Here is a 23,972-nt window from a genome sequence, read left to right on the forward strand (position 1 = left end):
AGTTTTAAAGCCCTCTTCTACAGGAGTGTTCCCGGTCCCTCATTGGTAACCTCATTGATTCTATGTATCTTACGTGTGCATCATTGCTTCCGGTCAGAGCAAACAATACCCCTTTTTGAAACTCATTTGTATCCGAAAAGTGCCATTTTTTGTTGGTTTGTATGATATGCACAAATTGCGCTTTTTATATACCGAAAAATACCGTGAATATAAAATTAAATTTTTCGTTCGTTTAATAGGTGTTTTTATTCGTAGTTAATATTCGTCATTCGTTTCTACTTTTTTCTCATATCATAAAAAGGCCTATACACCATATATCAGTCAGTAAAACATTTTCTCTTCTGAATTTTATGTCCAAAATTATAATATCCTTTAATTGTTTCGAACAGTGCAGTTGCTGAGAGTTCTTAAATGATTTCAATTATAATATGGTTAAGATACCAAGCGTGCACTTTAGCAAATCCGCACGATTACTCTACGTAATACCTCTTTAAGAAGGAAATATCAAGGCCCAGTTACATTTGCTGAATTTTTGCCGGTACTTTTAAATTTGGGTGGAAAATTCTTTAGCCAAAAATAGGACATGAAGGATATCGTCGTTTAGCAGTAAAAATGGCAAACACGTACTAGTAGCACAACAATTCAAATCTTGTGAAATGTTCCTTAATATAGTTGAAGAGGTACCTGAATAAATTATTATGTCCGTTGATTTACTTTTCAGACTTTTACTTCCACAAATTGCCATATAAAATGCAGAGCATGAAGAACCTTTCCATCTATTATCAGCCACGGGCAACAAAGGAAGTGACTCCGACGTTTCAGCGTTCTTCCCTAATTTAGTGAGTAGATAACCAATTCTAGCATCACTATTGAGCTGTGTCTAATTTATCTCGTGAAGGTCGACATAAGTTCTAATCGATACTTAATTTTATTGAAATAATGTCGGGTAAAATATATCCGTCAGAAAGGAAGCAAGGTTAACAAAGAAGAAAAAGTGAGTAACGATATATTAGCAAGAAAAAACGCTATGCAGTGATGATGAGCGGTTACAGCCGAAAACATCGCGGCAAAATCATCGCGGAGAAAACAACGCAAGGCGAAAACGTCGTGCTACAAAACATCGCAAAGAGAAAACATCGCAGTTCTAAAACATCGTCGTACAAAATATCGTCGTCGAAAATAAAGCGGTTCAAAAACTTCGCAGTTTAAAATCATCGTCGTCGAAAATATCGTGGTAAAAAATAAAGTATATACAAATCATCGCATGACGATAACATCGCAGATATGCTTTTTTCAGGCTTTAATAACTGTAAATGGATATTCCCGTAATGATTTGTGAGCGCAAGATGGAAAGAAGGATAATTTTTACTATCATATTTTTTATTTACTAATAAATTTTAGCTGAAAAAGTAAGAAGGAGACTTAAGCATAGAAAATTAATGCAACTTATAGCACTTAATAGAATTTTAACTAACAAACTAACAAAGTAATATATATAGTAACAAAGTAATATTAATAGTTAACTAACGAAGGTCATTAATAAGTCATTTTTACAAAGTTTTTACTGGTAATTTTTCATGAAAAGTATTATCTAAAAAAGATTAGAAAAAGAATGGTAAGTAACTGCATTAACTTATTTTTAAAAAAATTGCTAAGTTAATTTTGAGATTATTTTCTTCACTTTTGTTAGTCTAATACTCTTATAGCGAAAATTATTTCTTGTTTTGTTTGAGTTAATTCTTAAAATGTCATTAAAATTTCCATGCACAGCGTGCAGTCAGTTACTTGAATGACGAGTTGTTAGTTATGAAGAAAGTCAGCTATGCATAATATTTCAGTAGGATTTGGATTTATTAGATTATGTCAAAGCACACTACGGCTATCTGCTTAAGAGGTGGGATTCCTTTGTGGAGTACATTCTCAGGAACTGGTTCACATGCACATTGTACTTTAGGAAAATCACGAAAATCTTCGTGCAGCTTTTTTTTTTTTTTTTTTTTTTTTTTTTGCTTTTTAGAAATAATGTATACTTGCAGTGAACATTCTTGGTGACTATCTCCCTCTAAGACGAACAGTGTTTTTGAGAATAATAAACATTGGTTTTTAATCATTACGCAAGTTCACCACATTCACTCAAGATTAAAAAGATATGGAATTTTGAGTAGTCGCTTTAAATAGGATTGCTTACATTTACTTTTAGATTTAGACATTTCTTATTTAGAACTTTAAAAGTATTATTTAATATTTCATACACATTTCATTCGAAAATTTTGTAGTTACTTGTTGAACTTACAGTGGCCAACTTTCTAAGACAATTTTGAATGTTTTCTTCGGTATTTCTTAATTTTCAGAATATCTTAAATTATGCTCGCCAAAAATCTGTAGCGAAATTAAAATTAATATTTCTGAGTGAGATTCTATTTTGTACCAATTCTTTGCCTAGCAACTTTGAAGCGACTAATTTTTCTTCTAGATTTTTAATTAAAGATAAAATTTAGTGAAATTAAAACTTAATCGAATTTCCTTTATATAGATTTCAAGGATAAAAACTGTACATATTTTATATTGTCTTTTCTTTTCACTGACTGAAACGTTTTAAGTACAATTTCTTTTTGTATTTATATGACAATTTTTTTGGAATAAGAAAATATAACATTTTTGTGAATCATATGAATACATATTTATGAATCATATATGCTTTAGAAACATATGATTTTGAATATTAATCATAATTAAATTTTAAAATCCGGGTTCGCTTCGTGCATGATTATTTTTTAATTAAAGTATCCAGAAAGAAATTGTTTCAAAAAAAAATGAAAGTATTTAGTGCGTCTAGGCATTAAACTATTGGAAAAAGATATCTTGAAAGAGGGCATGTTAATTTCCATCTTTGTGTAAGGTCTTTCTGATTTGTATATAAAAATATATGAGTTATATTTATTTTATTGACAAATGTTTAGAAAGCAGACGTAAAACTCTGATTGAATGTAGGTCTTTACATTTATGACTTAAATGAATGTAGGTCTTTATACTGAAAGTAATGCTAGTTTCATAACTCCCTACAATTAAATATAATATGAATTTCTTGCATATCTATGAATTTGCAATTTGAAAGACACACAATTTGCATTTCTGATAGTCCAGTATCAATGAACACATAAATTCAGAAATTTTAATGAAGAAGATTTCTACTTTTTCTACAATATTCATTTAATTTAATTACAGTTACGTATAGAGTTTGAGCTTAATTTCAGGAGAGGAGACTAGAAATGTTAAATTTTTGTTTACTCGTTTACCTGTTGTAAAAGTATCTGGAAGTGGCATTCGAAGGTAATTTGAAATTTTTACTTAACTTTAATATCTTCTACAATTTAAACAAAATGAAGTAATGTGGTATGCATTATAGAAGAAGATATGATTTTACTAAATAATTACAATATTATTTTTTTAAAAAACTCTGGTGTAAATATCTTAGTTTTCTTTCATGTCTTTCTTTTTTCTTTTTCTTTTTTTTTTTTTTTCATTAAATTACTAGACAAATTGCGTACTTTTGACCGATCTTACTAAAAAAGGTTTGGTTCCTGGAGTAATCATCCAAATAATTTTAAAAATCATATAAAATGTGAAAAAGGTTGGATAGGAGGTAGTCAGCTGAGGAGCATTTGATATTTCCGTTTGAAAAGTAAAAAAAATTTTTTTTTTTTTTTTTTTTTTACACAAACCAACCTTATCTCATATTAAAAAAATAAAGCTTTGAAAACTACAGATCTCAATAAGTTCAATCTCAGTGCAGATTTCAAAAGTTCTTTTGATGCCCTTCAAGTTCCATAACAGACATAAAAATTCTTGTGAAAGGCATCTCTCGTGAATAATTTTATTTTAATTAAAAAGAATAAATATTTTAGTTAAATAATAGTTTTACTTTTAATAAACATTAAGTTAAATTAAATTTAAATAATTCTCTTGCGCATTGATTTACGTAATGAAATTTGAATTTAACAAACATTCTTTATTCATAAAAAGCAAATTTAAAGTTAATTAAATTAAATTTTAAATTATGAAATTTAATTGTAAACAAATGAATGATTAATTATAGCTGCGAACTAATCTGCAATATCATTTAAATTCTGAATACATGGATGACGAAACACGAATTGAATAATTGAAGAGTTAGGTTTGGAGGCAACTTCCCTTGATAAGTTTGTCTCCTGCCTGCTCAACAATTATTCACTTATACATTTTAAAACATTTTTTAGGATTAAAAAATTTTTGGAATTATATATTTATTCATGGATTTTGATACTTTCACGTAATTTATATATGCTCTCATAATTTAAAATTTAATCAACTTTAAATTTGCTTTTTACGAATATAGAATGTTTGTTAAAGTTTTATTTTAATTAAATATGTTTACTTTTTGTTTATTTGCATTTTTTTTTATTGATTAGTTCTTAAACGTTAATGTTTTTTTAAAGAAATCGAAAGTTGATTAAAGAAATCGATATATTAATATAGGAATATAATATATGAATCATATGCTGAAAAATTCTTTCCCTATGCTATTTACATACTCAAATGGGTTTTTTTATACTGAAATAAGTACTGGATATATACTGAAAAGTTTTTTTACATTCATATACTGAAAAAGTATTTCCTTATGCTATTTATATAGTGAAAAATGTTTCCTTATTGTGAAATAAATACTGAATGTATACTGAAATGTGTTTTACATTCTTCCCTAATGCTATTCATATGCTAACTTGTTAGTTTTGAAGACTCTTTTTAACTTTCCCTCTATATTAATTTCCAAACTTAAGCTGAAACTTCGTTTGCAACATTAAACCACAGTATTTTATAAAAGAAGACTCCCATCATAAGTTATCTATTTTATGAAGCAGTATAGAGATTGTTTGTTGAATTATATAATCACCTTGTATTAATGTTTATTTCTCATATCAAATTATATCCAAAAGTGCATCCTGAAAAATTCGTTTACAATAGACTGTGCTACTTTCAGATTTTGCAGTGCGTCTGGAAATAATATTTTGAATCTATATTTTAATCAAAAGTTGCCATTCTTAATATTATATTATTTTTTTTAAACACAGTGCTTTATAATCCACTCTTTTACGATTTTTAAGTAATTATAAAAATTTATAGTTGTTATTGAATAATGAAAAATATTTATGGCACCATTATAAAATTTAGCGTAGATATGTCAGCCTTGTTCAAAATTTGTAGCTTAAGAATAAACAATAATTTTACTTTCCTTCATTTCGTAAAAAAGGTGATATCATGTCAAAACTTTGCAAATAATGTACCATCTATTAATGCAGTTATAAAAAATTAATTAAATAATAAATACTTCATTGTATACATTTAAAAAATTAGGAGCGCGAGAAAACTGTAAACATAGCAGAAATTTCCACCTAAGTTAGAACTAATATTTAATATTGCTTCATAAATATTTGCGAATAAGCTATACATGGAAAACCATAAGCATATTTTGAGAATGTATTTTTGTAGCAAAAGACCGATGTTTATAGTGTTACCCATTGCAAAAAAAACATGAAACTCTAAAATACCTTTCATATTTATCAAATAAAACTTCCATTTATATATCATTCTATATTTAGCAAATGAAAAACTGCTGTTAAGGATTTTTAACGTTAAATTTACATTACTGTCATATAATAAATTATTTTTAAAATTATGTTATATAATCAGTATTGATCAAAATTGAAATGACTAGGGATTTAAAAGCAAATCTCTTACCTCAGTTTTCAAATTTTCCCCTTTTTAAATATACAGAAATACGCAATAAAATACCGTATTGTCTCAAAACATAATGGTGTCATATATGAAAAAGTTTTGTCTTTTAAGAATCTTTCAGAAAGACAAAAGGGGCTTACATATAAGATGTGCCCACGTATATAAGTTTGATATATCAAAGTAAGTTACAAGAAAGGCCATTAAAAGTCTACTTTTATTATTTGAGATAAAATTAAGTAAATATATCTCCCATTGCTTTACGAGTTAAAAAATACTCTTAAACGTATTCTTTAATATTAAGCTGCCTGATCAGGATGATTTCAGAAAGGAATAGAAATTGAAAATTTCGTCTTATATGCATCCACAATGGTATTAAATTTACTGAATTTTATTAAAATATAGATAGCTTATTAAGCTAAAACTTTATCCACTGTAAACAAATACTCTAAAGTCATTTTCTCACACAAACATGAATTAATGAAAAATGAAACGAAATAAAATTTTAATTGATAGGAATTTTTCAAAAATATCATTATTGTTAATACCAAATCCCCAATAAATTTTAGCTTCGCATACCGTTTCAGTTAATAAATGATATTTAAACGAACAAGGCATCATCATTTGTCGTTCATAATTTCCCTGATGAAATAAAATTTGATTTATACTACCAAAGAGTGTATACCAAAGAGGCTTAAATAAAACACATTATACCAAAGCGGCTTAAATAAAACACATTATATGGAGTAAAATATCATTCACATATATTCATGAAAGCTAGTATAATTGTAAATATCAACTCTAAGAGCATAAAAATTCGCCTAATATTTTTCAGAAAATATAATGTAATTACGACTCATGTTAAAGCTGTAGTAATAAAAACATGTATAATTATATCAGACATTAAACATCCTCATTAATTAATGTATAAAAAATTTACACCTGCAGTTGAAAATTGTTGGCTATTCCCCTTAAATAGTCTAAAATAGACCGACCATTATAATCATTTACAATCTTTTGAATTCTGAGAGATGTATCTCTGTAAACTTTTCTACTTACTGGTGGATGGTGACCTGCAATGTATTGTTCAATTTTTATAGAATTTAAATTTTGTTCCTTTTTTAAGCAATCAATAAATTTCCAGATTGTTGGATGGCATCCGTTCATAAGTTCGTTGAATCTACGATGCCATCCTTCAACCGCATTATTTGTCCTTGGAACTTTATCTTTTACAGCATCATAGCAGTTCCAAAGAGAGATGTCAAACACTGGTCTGCGACGTTGTCCACGACGAGTAAATCTACCAATCCATGTGTCTTCAAAATAATTTATGATTGGCTGAATGATGTTCATATTATTTACAAAATAAGTAGATGATATTAATTGTTCAAATGCTTCAATGACATCTGAAGTAGGAACGAAAGCCAAAGCTGCAAGTTGAGAGATTTCCAAAACGAAATTCGGATCATATTTACTTTGCAAACCTGCAGACTGAATGTTTCTATACACACACTGACTTAAATGAAAAAAACATCCTCTCTGAATGATATTCGGAAAGGAATTTTTAAAGGCATTTATGGCAGCCTTTTCAAAATCAGTCATTACAGTTTTGGGCTACAGATTCGGTTTCAAAGATTTTATCACCGTAAACACTCATTTGTATGTTTCTTCGCGTTTGTTTGGCATTAATACATACACTGAAGGTATCACATTATCATATTTAACACCATGGATCGTATAAATCTGACTGAAAAGCGGTGGTGTTGCTTTAAAAGTTCCATCAGCAAACCAGTTCGGACATTCAGCCATGAAGTCCAGATTTCTGAGGGTCGAAAAAATTAGAATTCTGTCTGTCTGCGCTCCACTGTCATACAGCAAAAATTTCTCTTCTTTTAGTGTTTTTGAAAACTGTTCTGGGATTACTAATTCTTCAAGACATCTAGGATTATGCAATGGCATTTCTCCGTGTCGAGCATATCTGATAATTTTTTTAATATTTTCCACTTGTGGTATATGCCCCGAAACAGCACAAGGAAGACCAATTGTACCAACTGCTGCTAAAGAATGTGTCAATTCTTGCGTTGTTACCGCACGCTTTTTAATTGAACTCATAATCTCTTTCGCTGTAATTTTGCCAGCATTTGGAGGATGCCCATGAGATTTTTCAAGAATGATATTATCATCTTGAGTGTGAATTCGCCCTTTGCACTTACAAGTAAAATACTCTACACATTTCCAAATACTTTTCTCAGCACCAGCACGTTCAAAATTATAGATGTATCCTTTCACCATGAGTTGTTTACGGTTCTTTTGGCTGATGATATAGTGTAACGGCATGTTGGCTTCTCTGACAGAAAATGCAATTAAGTTTCCGAGTTTCAGGTACAACTAAGACTTGGAGCATCAGACATACATTATTTACCTAATTGTCAAACAATGGTTTTCTCATGGCAGGAGCCACCTGTTTCCCCTTCAGGCTCAAATGACGTTTTACAGTTTGTTAAGTAAAAATAAGCAGGTGTTCCATTATTGAACACAGTTAGTATATGTTTATTAGTTGTTGAACACCAGGAAAATTTCTGTGAACTGAAAAATGTCAACTAAGCAATTTACAATTTGATTTATTTTCAGTGTATCTGAAATCATTATTGCTAGTTTAAAACTAATGAGCATTTTTTGTATATAGTGCTGGAACAGATTAAAAATTTAATAAAAATTAAACTCGAGGTTCCTTTCAGGTAACGAATATTAGCATCTTTACTGAGAAAAGCTAGTAAACAGAGTTTTGAAATCGGAATAAATTATTTAATTATCTTAAAATGGTTCAAACCCAAAGAAAAAGATCTTTAAATCAAATATCAGATAGTAATTGAATCTTAAAATAATTAGACTGAAATTTTATGATAAACAATTAGAAGTAAAATGAAGATAGAAAAAGAGATGAGTCTAGTTAGAATAAAAATATCTGTGTAGAATTAAAATAAAAAGAGTAAAAAATACAGCAATCCAACATCCAAGTTTTAGTTATAGAGATGTCTTATATAAGCATATTGTACTCTAAGTAAAGTGGTAAAAAGCCTTCCGTGTCATATTTTTTTTTGTACAACTGGACTATTGTAATGATCTGAATGTTGAGTTTTATCAGAAGTACTTTATGAATTACGTATCTCGAGGTCTCTATCGATATTTATCCACGTATTGTCGAGCAGCGAGTACCAGATGCATGTAGATCACAGCCACTATCATACTATAAGACTTAAGAAAACCATTTACTTGAGAAACTTAAGATTGAGTCTACCAGGAAAATCAGAAATGAGCTATGAGCTTTAAATCTAAAAGTCACTCTGCACGTTTTTTGACGCATTTTCATTTTTTATTGAATCTTTTTGTTTTTGTTTCACATTTAATTTTATATGAACAAACGTTTCGCAAAGCATTCGAATTTATAAATTATAATCTTTAATCTTACTATAATCATGACCCCTATTAGTGGCCGAATGGTTAAAATCGCTGAATGCTAGGAGTTTGAACGCAGTGCGATTTCAGGCAAAGAGGCTGGCTTCGTGGTTGGTATCGAGAAAGCCCTCATCGTAGGCATCCTTTCTCTAAGCTTGATAGCCTTTGTTTGCCTTGCCATATTTAAACAACCTAGCCTATTGTGTAAACATAGAAACATATGATAAGAGATTACACTCTTTATGGAAACGAAATGTGTGTGTCGAAAGTGTGCAATTAAATTCTAGACATGTTGTTTACATATATATTTATATGTAAATGTAGTATGTAAATTGTGCAATGCGTTTATTTGCTAACAATTTTTATTTCTAGTGCATTTTTATAAAAAATTTAAATACCTCTTACATAATAACAGGACCGAAACAATGATGAAGAGAAAGAAGTACTCAGCTAGAATAAATAACTCAGACGGGAATTGCACAGGAAAAAATAACATGGAAGACAGTGTTATTTAAACCTGAAAATTAATTAATATGCATTATTCTCTGTCCTGATAAATATTTTATGTAGGTTTTTTAGTAATTAAGTTTTTTTTAATTAGGTTTTCTTATCATATGTGTGGAATTCAATCATTTAAGGTAATGTGGATTACCTCAGATAACAGGAAGTGCGGATAAATGGACAACTGTATTATTTCATAAAAAATTATCATTACGAAAATTTATTGCACACGGTACTGTTATTACGCAGTGTTATTACGCACGGTGTTAAAAAAAATGTCCCTGAAAAATTATCCTGGAAAAAATGTTCCAGTAAACATGTTTCCAGAAAAAATTAAATGTTTCTAGAAAATGTATGGCTATTTTCTTATTTTTCCAAATCTTATAGCAAACTATTTAGTGTCATATCATAAATATCACCACAAGTTTATATAACTTTTAAAATTAATGAACATTATTTAGCTTTTACATAAGAAAGTTACGTTTTATTCCTTAAATACATTTGTATAACATTTAATGAAATATGTTATACAAATGTACTAAATGTGAAATATTCTATAAAAGATACTTAAAGTGAATAGAATTAATCATACGATTGTGTTATGTGGATAATCACACATAAATTTAAACTTAGTCTTTGGAACATTGTGCATTATGCTTATCAATGTAGAGGTTACGTCGATTATTTTTTTAACAGTTCGTCGTAAAGGCCAAATCATATTCCCAATTCGTAAAGTCGTATATCATACTCCTTTTGTTGTTTGACTTCTGAATTTGTTGTTTGACTTCTGAATCATACTCCTAGTTAATAATAATCCGTAAAATAATATTCCCAGTCCGTAAAGCTGTAGATGCTGTTTCTAGGCCGTAGATGTGAAATACATGATATTTTATTCTTTAAGGGGCTGTGTACAATTCTAAATTTCATTTTGTATAATTTTTTTTTTAAAGATTACATTTTAATTTAGAATTAAGATTAATTAGATAATTAAGATCATATTTCAATTTAGAATTACTCGGGCCTGTTATTATGTAGATTTAATCGTACAGGAACAGACGTTGTGATCACGAGACATAAAGAAAGACAGTCGTGTGGGCGTTTGTTGAGCAATCGGAAGCAAAGGGGAATTAATGAAACATTTCGGAAAGCGGAACAGGAAAAAAAACCACAGTACTTTTAAAAACATTATACCAATTTCATTTACTTGTAAAGCACTTATATTTTTTCATTTCTTCGTATTTATATTATTCTCATTATTTACATAAACTAACGTTTTATTCCTTAAATACATTAAATCGTAAAAGGAAATTTTATAATTTTTGTGTTTAAAGACCGGACACCAAATTTTTAAAGTTGTTTTGACAGATTAAAACATATTTCGGGAAAATTTGCATATTTCTCTTATTGGTCTGAAGAAGTATTTAATAATAAAGAAATTTAAAAAAAAAATAAATAAATGCATAATGCACAGTTCTGAAAAGACACTGCTTAAAGTTTATATAATTAAAAAAATTATTTAATTTTGGAAAATCTTGTTCCTCAGATTTTAAATATTTTCCATTCTCAGCGACAAAGTTTGAATTTATGATGTTTTCATCATACGTATAATCGTAGAGTTTCGCCTCGTTAATCGAACTACGTAGATATGTAATTTTATCGGAAAAAGTTTAAAATTTTGGATTATTCATTATTCGTATCGTTGAACTTTGGCCAAAAAAGAAAGGAAAATGTTAATTAAATCTATATTTTTAATATAATTCATTGATGAAATTATATATTAATTAAATAAATCTGTATGTATGAATACTTATATGCAAAAGAGGCAAAGGGCCTTTTTTCAAAAACAAACAAGGAAGGGCGATCTAAACACGTTTGAACTCTAAACTTTTCTGGGTTCTCTTTTTAAACTGCATGGTAGATATAAAACACACAAAAACTAAGAAGTTAAGAAATGCTATTTCTGTCTGTACATGGACCATCATCAGTAATGACCGAAATTTTCAGCTGTCTTTTATTAACCAAATAGCCTTCAGCGGCCAGAGGGGACAGAACCCTGGAGTAAGGCTTGAACGAAACACCCGTTCTCACGGATGTTAACTAATGGTTGACTCTCTCCAATAGTATAAATAGCTGTAATTCATCCGCCCTCCCCCGAGTTCAGCCACTTAGCTTGTTTTTCAACTCAATACTCAAAACTAAGACCTTCAAGCGTTAGTTTCCCGAAAAGTTCTTAATTGCTTTCATCTTGCATACAGATTGCTACAATTCCCAGGCAAATCCTAATTCTCACTTCTCTTTCGAAACAAATATATACTACCACTATTAATAAACGAAAAAATTTCATTTTATGAATAACTGAATATGAAATGTAATCATTTATTAAAAAATGAACTTTTGTAAAATACTCATAAATCAATATTCTAAAAATTTTAAGTGCGGTGAAATACAGCATTTAAGTCTCTCCCTTAACCCTTTCAGTCCCAATGGGTTAAGTCCCAGTAGATGTTTAAAGAAACCTAGAGAGAATTAAACGCATTAATTTACTACATAGTTGATGTCCCACTGGTAGCAGGCATCATTTTTAACATCCCCATTACAAAATTGTTGCGCGCATCTTCTTATAGAGGCTTAGTGACAGACTGTCAATTTCTGTTAATGTGATTTGTGTCATTTGTGATAATTACCAAGAAGGCATTAAAAAATCAAGTCAGTTGAAACAAATAAATTGGGATTGAAGGGGTTAAACAATTTAAGATGTTTTATAAATTTTCAGTATTTAGTTATTCAGATTTCAACCAGTAAAATCATCTTCTCCAAATGCCATTTGTTAAATGTATTTAAGTCCTCAAAAAAAGTATTTTTCCTTTCATTTAAAGATTTTATATTTTGACAACTTGCACATCCTTGTTTTTGATATCCTGCACTATATCACACGTAAAATTATAAATTTTTGCTCATAAAAACCCACAGATTCATGAGTCTATTTGAATTAATTGTGTTTCTTATATCCAAAACATGTTTAATATGTTGAAGACGTATATTAAGAGAGTTTTATAATATATGTTTAGTGGGAAATATGCACTAATATATAACTTGCATTAAAATAATTGAGTCACAGGATCAATAAGAAACCATGGTTATTACCAAAATAAATAAGGACAATGTGCAACATAATAAAGACTACAGAAATGAATGAGGACAATATTTAAAATAAATAAGGACTATATACAGCTCCTCACACTCCCACATCATCACCACTACATAAGAATTAAACATGTTGCAACAATAAAATGAACAAAAAAGAGAGAGTCTGTGCAATCCATTACTCCAAAAAAAGCATATGTTTCGAGTATATGCAAGTGTTAATACATAGTATGAATCACAACCAACACACTAAAAGTTGTACTAAACTACAGCACAATAAAAAATACTATACTTCAAAGGTAAAGAATTCTTAGGACAAAGTAGACTCTGTCTCAGAAATATTAATTTTAATTTCGCTACAGATTTCTGGAGTGCATAAATTTAGATATTCTGAAAATTAAGAACACAAAAGAAAAACATTAAAATTGTCTTAGGAAGTTTGTCACTGTAAGTTCAAGAAGTAATTACAAAATTTTCGAGTAAAATGTATATGAAAATTTAAATAAAGTACTTTAAGTGCTTATAAGAAATGTCTTAATATAAAAGTTTTCTTCTACCAATGGCGGCCCTCAGCGGACTTCGGCTTGGCCACTACTAAGTGATGGTCATTTTATTACGAAGGCACTTAATTATAAGTGGGCCACATTTGCCTCCTTTGAAGGACAGTTACAATCCTGCCTTCTCCGACGTTCGAACGCGGGACCTTTGGTATCGCAGCCCGGTGACACAAACCACTATACTGTCTAGGCGGTCTAAATATAAATGTAAATGTAAGCATGCCTATTTAAAGCGACTACTCAAAATTCCATTCTTTTTAATCTTGAGTGAATGTGGTGAACTTGCGTAATGATTAAAACCAATGTTTATTGTTCTCAAAAACACTGTTCATCTTAGAGGGAGATAGTCACCAAGAAGGTTCACTGCAAGTATACATTATTTCTAAAAAAAAAAAAAAAAAAAAAAAAAAAGCTGCACGAAGATTTTCGTGATTTTCCTAAAGTATAATGGGCATGTGAACCAGTTCCTGAGAATGCACTCCACAAAGGAATCCCGCCCCTTAAGCAGATAGCCGTAGTGTGCTTTGGCATAATCTAATAAATATAAAACCTACTGAAATATTATATAGCTGACTTTCTTCATAACTAAAAAATCAGCATTCAAGTAACTGACTGCACGCTGTGCATGAAAATTTTAATGTCATGTTAAGAATAAACTGAAACAAAACAAGAAATAATTTTCTCTATAAGTGTATTAGATTATCAAAAATGAAGAAAATAATCTCAAAATTAACTTAGCAATTTTTTTAAAAATAAGTTAATGAAGTTACTTACCATTCTTTTTCTAATCTTTTTTAGATAATACTTTTCATGAAAAATTACCAGTAAAAACTTTGTAAAAATGACTTATTAATGACCTTCGTTAGTTAACTATTAATATTACTTTGTTACTATATATATTACTTTGTTAGTTTGTTAGTTAAAATTCTATTAAGTGCTATAAGTTGCATTAATTTTCTATGCTTAAGTCTCCTTCTTACTTTTTCAGCAAAAATTTATTAGCTAATAAAAAATATGAAAGTAAAAATTATCCTTCTTTCCATCTTGCGCTCATAAATCATTATGGGAATATCCATTTACAGTTATTAAAGCCTGAAAAAAGCATGTCTGCGATGTTATCATCATGCGATGATTTGTATATACTTTATTTTTTACCACGATATTTTCGACGACGATGTTTTTAAACTGCGAAGTTTTTGAACCGCTTTATTTTCGACGACGATGTTTTTAAACTGCGAAGTTTTTGAACCGCTTTATTTTCGACGACGATATTTTGTACGACGATAATTTAGAACTGCGATGTTTTCTCCCACGATGTTTTGTAGCACGACGTTTTCGCCTTGCGTTGTTTTCTCCGCGACGTTTTCGTCCGCGATGTATTTGCCGCGATGTTATCGGCGGACACCTGATGAGCAGGCTGTCGGTCTTGAATCAATCGAGAGTGAAAACTAGTCAGAATCTAACTTTTAAACTCTCTCCGCGAGATGGATAAAGATTAGGTAATCGAAGTTCAGATGTGAGGCTTGTTCTTATAATTACCCCTGGTGGGCAAGCAACTTCTATAACTATTGAAGATGTAGAAATAAACATGGCTGCAAACAGCGGTTCTACATTGTGATTGATTTATGAAGTATCTTCCATGAAACTTAAATATATTACCACTATTGTTAGAGGAAGAAAAGAACAACTGAAGAAGATCAGTGGTTTGAAAATGGATGGTTAAAAAACAATTAACAGTTAGCTTCATAAGTCATACTCCGCAAAGTAATCGAAGAAATAAAAGCTGATATTAAGAAAGAATTCAAGGAATGTCATAGAAACGATGAACGAAATAAAGAGAATAATACAGCAAATAACTTATTTGAAAGCTAGTATAAAACGAAATAATAGAAGAAACGATAAAGAAGAAACCGTAGCTCTAATAAATAAGGAGGCTGAAGGTATTGAAAATAAATTTACTCTACTTAATAACTAATTTAGTTGCCGCAAAGTGTGCAGTCAGCCATTCCATGGCACGCTCTTGCATGCTTCGGTATATACAGTGAACATTTTAAACATCTTCCTATGTAAATATTTACAAATACCGATACTCATGTTTTAATAACGTTTTTTTTTTCCTTGTACCGGATATAACGTCATACATTTCTTTGTCTTTCACTTTCTTTTTTCATTTCTCGAAAACCAGGCAGGTACAGGTGCAGTTAGTTCTTTTTGCATTTTTTATAAGCGAGGAATATGAATGTGTAGAGTTTGGGCAGTCTTGATGAAATATCCTGTACATATGATGTATTTGAAAAAAGAAATAAAAGCAAATGTGATTTAATTACTTTTAAAAATAATGTCTTATAATAGTTGTAACTGATGCCAAAGCAAAAGTAAGCTCCAGCTCCGTATTCAGTTTTCGTATCTAGCAGGAGTGTCTCAAGTTTGCAGAAGCCCTTAAAAGCGTAATGTCAAAAAAAAAAAAAAAAAAAAAAAAAAAAAAAAAAAAAAAAAACTTTGATGCCGCAATTCAGACAGTTTCAAGATTCGGAACTAGCATTCTTATGTAATGCTTTTCCTGGGTTGCATATAGTGGCTTAGTGTCACATTATGACAGTAGCGGCTATGGGGGCACAGTAACATGAACCTGGCTCCTAATGCCAGAAAGGGCAGCCTACGTTATGCTGGACGGTGGTGGTTTCGACCATAAATACAGAGTAATAGTCAGTTTTGCTTCAGCTCGTTGTGGTCTCCGGTACCTGAGGTTTAACGAGGGTCCAGTGGGCCGGTTCAGCGAAGGCCTTCTGAGAGTGTTCCTTCTGAGAATGTTCCAGGATTGAGGCCCCAGATTCGAAGCAAAAATGGCTTTGCTGTATCGTCTCTCCGAGATGATTCCCGACTATTTACCACCTCCTGCCTAATATGGAGGCATCTTCAGGTGGGACTTAGGTTACCCTAGTTGCATTTAGTTGCAGGTCGAGCTTATATGTTTGACTGTGTATGGTTTATATTTATTTCAACTAGCATTTATTTTAAGTTTAAACTATCTTTCCTGTCAAGCCTTACTTTCCCCTGGAATTGCCAATGCCAGAGTATGTAAATTTTAGTAGAACGCGCAAGGATTCAAATTGTCAGCGGAAGTAATCTGAGTTAAATAGAAGGGAAACGAGTTCGAAAGTGTGCTTTCTTGCTTCACAAGCGTGGAGGTAGCTAGTTACAAATTGAAGAAACACGCGTTCCGGCCTGTGTGCTTGCCTCGGCAGATTGTTAAATCTTTCAACGTAATATTCAGAAGTTTGATGAATTGTCAGCGGTATCTGAGAACGCGGTTAGGTTAGTTAGGTTTAGAGAGCCTCGTAGTTAGTCCCTTGTCGTTACTCTTTTTTTAGTTTCTTATTTTTATTTTACCGCCGGGTCGGCGTAGTTTGTGAGCGTCAAGAGCACGCATCTGTAATTTCTAAAGTTGAATAAAAATGGATTTAAGCCCTTCTCAAGACTTTGTATACTTTCCAGTTCATAGCAGTCACCACTATTGTTGCGTGCAGGTTGGAAGCGCGCAACATTACATTGGCGCAAAAACACTTGTCGAACTGAAATGGCCGAAAATTGGATGGAAGCTGCTGGACAACAACAAGAAATGGCAAGCGAATTGGAAGGATTTGGATACCTGGTCCAGACGATGAGAGCGTCAATCAAGCCAAACGTCAATTGCGACGGAAAAAATTCGGTGGCGATATTTCTAGAAAGCCTTGAAAATCACTTCCAGCTCTACCCTTTGCCTGAAAGACAAAAAGATGACATCGCCACATCTGCACTAAGAGGACATGCCTCGCTATGGTGGAAGAATATAGGAAAATTTTTATTAGGGGAATTCGGAGGCCAGACATATACATTTGAAAATTTAAAAATATCGTTATTAAAGGCCTTCCCCATACTGAAAGATCGAGCAAGTCTAGAAGCCGAACTATATAGTTTTTATCAACGGAGTATAGAAGAGTTGACGGACTTTATTCTGCGAAAAATTAAGCTGACGGATATGCTGTATGGGAAGAAACCCGACGCGGAGATTATTGAAATAATCTTACCAAGATTACTACCTGCTGTTCAAGATTACTTTGAAATTAGAAACCCAAGCACATTGCAGGAGCTCTTCGAATTGGCGGTCAAGTTTCAAAATCGCAGAATAGCGGAAAAAGCTAGAGGGGCATCGTATTCTCAAAGTATCCGAAGGCAATCTTCAAATGAGCAGACCAGAAATGCAAACCGCTCTTATGGGGGAAAGAGCTATCAAGCTAACTCATCGAACCTCGAAGGTCAAGGCCCAAAAAGGAAATTTAAAAACAAAATTCCGCGTAGCCAGAAGGCAGAAGTTGAAAGGAAAGCTTTAAACTAGTAGAGGGGCCTGTGAAAGCGAGTGTCCAGACAATGGAAGTTTAAAAAAAAAACCTCAAAAAGACACTTAAATACGGTCAACGTAAAGAACTCACATCTACCAATTATACATGTTCTGGTTGGCGATGTACCAGTAGAAGCCCTCATCGATACAGGAGCAGAAGGTAATTTTATGAGTGATACATTTTTCAAGAAGAATTTTTATAGATTACGATTATTTAAAAATAGAAACACAGAAATTATAGTGGCGCAAGGAAAAACCTGTCAATGCATCGGGAAATTATCATTAAACATACAGGTAAAAGATGAAAGCCTCAAAGTATTAATTTTTGTCGTAAAAAATCTGCAAATTCCACTTATTTCAGGTATGGAGTTTTTAAGGGCCGCTAGGGCCAAATTGAAGTTTCAGGACAGTTCTATTGTACTGGAGATGGACCAGAGGGTGGTGTAACCAGTGGAACAACCGCAAGTTGACCTTAGCCATTTGAATGACCATGAAAGTCAAGCCATACAGCAAGTGGTGAGAACTTTTTCAAACTTGTTTTCAGAACGGCCTGGCAGTTGTCAAATAGTTACGCATGATATACAGTTAACTGCCGACAAACCCTGTAGGACTAAACCTTACCGCTATGATAAACAGATAGAGCAAATCATAGAAGAACATATTCAGGAAATGTTAAAGAACCAAATAATAACGCCCATAAATAGTGAGTACGCGAGTCCAGTCGTACTATGTGGTTAAAAGAACGAGTTTCCTCCTTCGGATAAAAGGGCTTGGAGGTTTGCTATCGATTACAGAAAACTAAATAGCATTACTAAATTCCCAGTTTACCCTTTGCCGGTTATAGAGGAAATTATTAGAAAGATCAAATCTACAAGATACATGTCTACTTTGGACTTAACGTCTGGCTACTATCAAATAGCTATGAGACCCGAAGACATGCATAAAACCGCGTTTATAGCAAAATCGGGCACTTATGAATTTTTACGCATGCCCTTTGGGTTGTGTGGGGCCCCATCAACATTCCAGAGAGCTATGGACATTGTTCTAAAGCCTGTCCTAGGAAAATCAACTTTAATCTATCTAGATGATATAATTATAACGAGTAGTACGTTGGAACAACACATTAAAGATCTAGAAGAAGTTTTTAAATTATTAAAAGAGGCCGGTCTTACAATTAACGCCTCAAAATGCAAGTTCGCAACTAAAGCACTTAAATATCTCGGTTATAAAATTTCGCAAAAGGGTATAGAAACGCAAGATTAAAAAATAAAAGCAATCAAGAATTTCCCACCTCCCAACAAAGCCAAGAAACTTTCTTCTTTCCTTGGGCTATGTTCCTATTATCGGTCATTCATAAAAGATTTTGCTAATATTGTTGAACCCTTGTTAGTAATTAAAAGAAAGAAAAGTAAATTCACGTGGACAGCAGAAGCAAATACCGCATTTGAAAGGTTAAAAGAAGCGCTCATCAATGCCGCTGTTTTGAAATTCCCGGAGGGGGACGAAAACCTGGAAATTGCAGTAGATGCGTCGGACTATGCTATAGGTGCGGTTCTCATGCAAAATGGCCATCCTTTGGCATTTTTTAGTAAAATTTTAAATTCTACGCAAAGAAATTATACAGCTACAGAGAGAGAAACATTAGCCGTATTAATGGCTGTACGCAAATTTCGAGTTTATTTCGGCAAAGCGCCAGTAACAGTCTTTTCGGATCATGCGGATGTTGGTAGACTTTACTCGGGGAAAAACCTAACGCCCAGGTTAACAAGATGGGCTTTAAAACTTCAAGAATATAATCTCATAATTAAATATAAGCCGGGTAAGGAAAACAATGTAGCTGACGCACTTTCTCGTATAAAACTGGACTATGAAGGAAATGAACTCAAATGCGATGTGTTGACTTTAAAAATTTTAGATTCTATAGAAACAATTATTGCTGAATTGAAAGCTGATCCGGAATTTGGAAGTATCTAAGCATATTTGAAAGACCCCGAAAGCTTTGAGCACACAGATATCGATAAGAAATAGAACAGAAAACTAGGAAATAAAAGATAATTTATTATTTTATACGAAAACAACAAACGAAAATCTCGAGTACAAACCAGTCATACCAGCCTCGCTTCGATTAAGCATTTTGAAGGAATTACACGACGCGAAAACAGCGGGTCATTTAGGGGTCAGAAAGACTTTAAAAAGGGTACGCGAGGCGGTATATTTCCCGCAATCATACGAAATAGTAACTGCGTATGTCAGGTCCTGCAATCAATGTCAGTTAATAAATGATATTAATTACAGCCCGGCCGGGTACTTAAATAGCATTCGCGCTACATTTCCGAATGAAATTTTAGGCATAGATCTTCTTGGTCCTTTCCCCCAGAGTGAGTTAAATAAAAATCGTTTTCTTTTAGTAATTGTAGATCATTTTTCAAAATGGACAGAAATTTTTCCACTTAAAAGCGCGTCAGCCAAAACAGTCGCGGATGCATTCTTACACAGATACATTTTAAAATACGGTGCACCGATAAAAGTCATTAGCGATAACGGTAAACAATTCGTTAGCCAAATATTTGAAAATATTTGCACTGGACTTGGCATACGCCATATCCAAATGGTTCCGTATAGACCACAGGCAAACATAGCAGAAAGAGTTAATAAAAACATTGTAAAAATAATTCGAAGTTTTGTTAGCACACATCACAAGCCCTGGGATGGCTACATAAATGAGTTAGCTTATGCTTTAAGAACGGCAAATCACGATACTACGGGAAAAACTCCAGCGGAATTATTTTTAGGCCGAAAGTTAATTACGCCTTTAGATAAATTATTCTTTGTGCAACAAAGAGAGCAAGACTTTAAACAGAAAGATGTGCCAACACTCATTGACCTCGGATACGGCAAGAAATAGGCAAAAAGTATATTATGATAGAAAACGCCGTGAAGCAGATTTTAAAGTTGGGGATAAAGTGTTGAAGCGGAAATTTTCTTTATCAAATGCCTCAGACAATTTTACTGCAAAGTTAGCTCCAAAATTTGAAGGCCCTTATGTAATTCAGAAAATCAAAGGAGTCATATTGTACCTTAAGAACGAGAGAGGGGAAATCTGTAAAGCAAGTCCCGACCAGGTGAAAAAATATTCTAATCAAAATAATTTTAAAATTCTTAGAAGTTTCTTGCAGGACTCAAGCGTAAAAGAAGTAGAAGGTCCAGAAGTAACGTCACCCGCTCCACCACCCAAGAAGCAGAGAACTGAAGAGAAACCTCGCCCTGCTACAAGTCATGCGACGGTACCGAGAAGAAGAAATGAAAACGTTCAGACTCCAGCATTTAAGAGATACAAGAAAGCAACGCCGCCGCGTAAAGAAGCTTTGGTAAAGAGGAAAAGACCACCTACAACGTATCGCAGTAGAAATTCTGCATCGAGGAGGACGCTTCCAGGGCCAGAGTGTCAGGTGCAAACAAGGCCGCAGTTCCCGAGAACGAAAAGACAGCAGGAGGAACGAAAAGACCACCACCAACAGAAGAAATTCAAGCATGATTCCAGACCGGAAGACGCCAAGATCAGCCGTCCAGGGGCAAAATGGAAAAGACAGCAACCCGACGACTACCACTCCAAGAGGCCAGCATGCAGAGGGCGAAAAATAAAAATTAACGTGGACTACACTCGGAGGACTTTAAGGAGACGACTGACGTCCATGAAATCTATAACGTGGGAGCAGTTCTGCCAGGAAAGAATGACAGAGTTTCAATCATCGAAAACTCAAAGATAAGTTAAAATCTTCTATAAATTTTTTCTTTTGTTTCGAAATGTTATGCGTAAATACGAAGTTCTTTGTTTTGACGGAAGTCAATTTGTCTCGGTTGAGACTTAGTTTTGTTTTACTTTATTTAGCTAAGGCAAAAGTATTATTTTCTTTAAGTATAAAATCTAAGAACAAGCAGTTTCTGTTGGTCGAAAGACTAATTTTGTTATGTTAAAGCCAAAATTTGGCCGAAGATAAAAATAACTTCGTATTCTTGTATTAATAAGAAATTTAGTTTCAGTGCCGCCAGCTTGACGAAGAATGCGTAAACTAAAAATTTACTTTTCTCTTATTTATTTTATGGTAAATTGTAAAAATCATATGTATTAGAATTTTGTAAATATACGTAAATACTTGAAAGTTATGTAAAAGTAGAATTTAGTCTAGAAGCATAAAATTTTAGATGCTAAAAGTAAATGCTCAAAAGAAATGAATTCAAATTTAAGTATTAAACTGTAGATAAAATCATGCTTTAGAGCGAAAGCCTGCATGTCTTAAGACGAATGAGGGGGAAGTTAGAATGAATGTGTTTTGTAGGGTTCTCCACATACACTTAAATTTTAAGAATGTTAAAATAGCCCATCGAGTTGTAGAATGTCGAGTAAGGTGTGTCTATTTGGTCGTTGAATTCTACCAAATCATTGTGGTTAGGGGAAGTGTTGCAATACTAAAACACGAATATTCCCATTTGACACCACACATGGTGGAGAGCCAGGGTAAAGTTAAATTCATGTTTGAATACTTGAATGAATGTGAATTAAGCAGTAACTAAGGAAAATAAATCGTTCAAAAACAAAAACATATGTAGTGTCAAGAAAGTGTAAATTATAATGTATTTAGAAAGATACTGATACTTATTCCTTCCAGATGCTGGAAGGAAGAGAACAAGATTGATTGCTGAAGTCCAGGAAAGGTTGCTGTAAGAAGAGAGAGTTAAATAAGTATCTACAGAAATTTATTCTACCTTTTGTGAGGAAACAGTTATTTTATGTAAACGAGGCTCTTAAATTTTAGTTCAGAATTGTGGAAACTTTTTAACAGGTCGTTTCTAGGACCTGCTTCCAATTTTACCAAGTTCTGGCAGCGGCAAATGTAGGGTTTATATTTATTTTAACTAACATTTATTTTAAGTTTAAACTATCTTTCCTGTCAAGCCTTACTTTCCCCTGGAATTGCCAATGCCAAAGTATGTAAGTTTTAGTAGAACGCGCAAGGATTCAAATTGTCAGCGAAAGTAATCTGAGTTAAATAGAAGGGAAACGAGTTCGAAAGTGTGCTTTTATGCTTCACGAGCGTGGAGGTGGCTAGTTAGAAATTGAAGAACCACGCGTTCTGGCCTGTGTGCTTGCCTCGGCAGATTGTTAAATCTTTCAAGGTAATATTCAGAAGTTTGATGAATTGTCAGCGGTATCTGAGAACGCGGTTAGGTTAGTTACGTTTAGAGAGCCTCGTAGTTAGTCACTTGTCGTTATTCTTTTTTTAGTTTCTTATTTTTATTTTACCGCCGGGTCAGCGTAGTTTGTGAGCGTCAAGAGCACGCATCTGTAATTTCTAAAGTTGAATAAAAAGAGATTTAAACCCTTCTCAAGACTTTGTATACTTTCCAGTTCATAGCAGTAACCACTATTGTTGCGTGCAGGTTGGAAGCACGCAACATTACTACTGATTATACACTGCTAACTTCAGAGACTATGCAACTTTCTGTACGCTTTATATTTTCCCTCTAAAACTGTTTAGGTTTTTCGGAGCAAAACTTTAACGAAATTAACTCTACAACATTCCCGGATTCACCATGAAGGAACACTTATTTTCGCTCTGAAAGCATACAAAGGGAATGTGATAATTTTTTGTTCCTCACATAAGTGAAAATGGAGAAGCACGAGATCCAATCGATCTAATCCAGCTTTTGAGAGAACTCATTGTTTAACACATTAAATTTGTGACGTCAACGTAGAAACCTCTAGGTATTCAAGAAAACGATGATATCTGACACCTTTGGATCATTGAAACAACCAACGTTTGAGCAAAGAAGGACTAAAAACTGTACCTTCACTTGAAATTTAAAGAGGCTAAAACTATTTAGAATTTGCTCGAATGAAGCAATATAAATTTAAATGTCTTAGTACAAAAGTTCTAGTTACTTAAATCATTGACATTTTATGAATATACTTTAAATAAGTTTAGGAAAAAAATTCTACATTTACAATAATTTCAGAATTTTGTTGTTAAGTACTATTTTTTTCAGATGGCAGTTCGTCTTGTTTCAGATAAAATTTTAGAAATTCTAAATGAAATTATGACAAAACGTAAATGTAAATGAAGAAACTCACACTGGAAATGATCAATTTTATAGACTTTGTTGAAAAA

The sequence above is a fragment of the Stegodyphus dumicola genome, chromosome 5 (genome assembly GCF_044657685.1).
Source record: "Stegodyphus dumicola isolate Sdum_Otavi_A_Nest chromosome 5, ASM4465768v1".
In the NCBI taxonomy this organism is placed as follows: Eukaryota; Metazoa; Arthropoda; class Arachnida; order Araneae; family Eresidae; genus Stegodyphus; species Stegodyphus dumicola.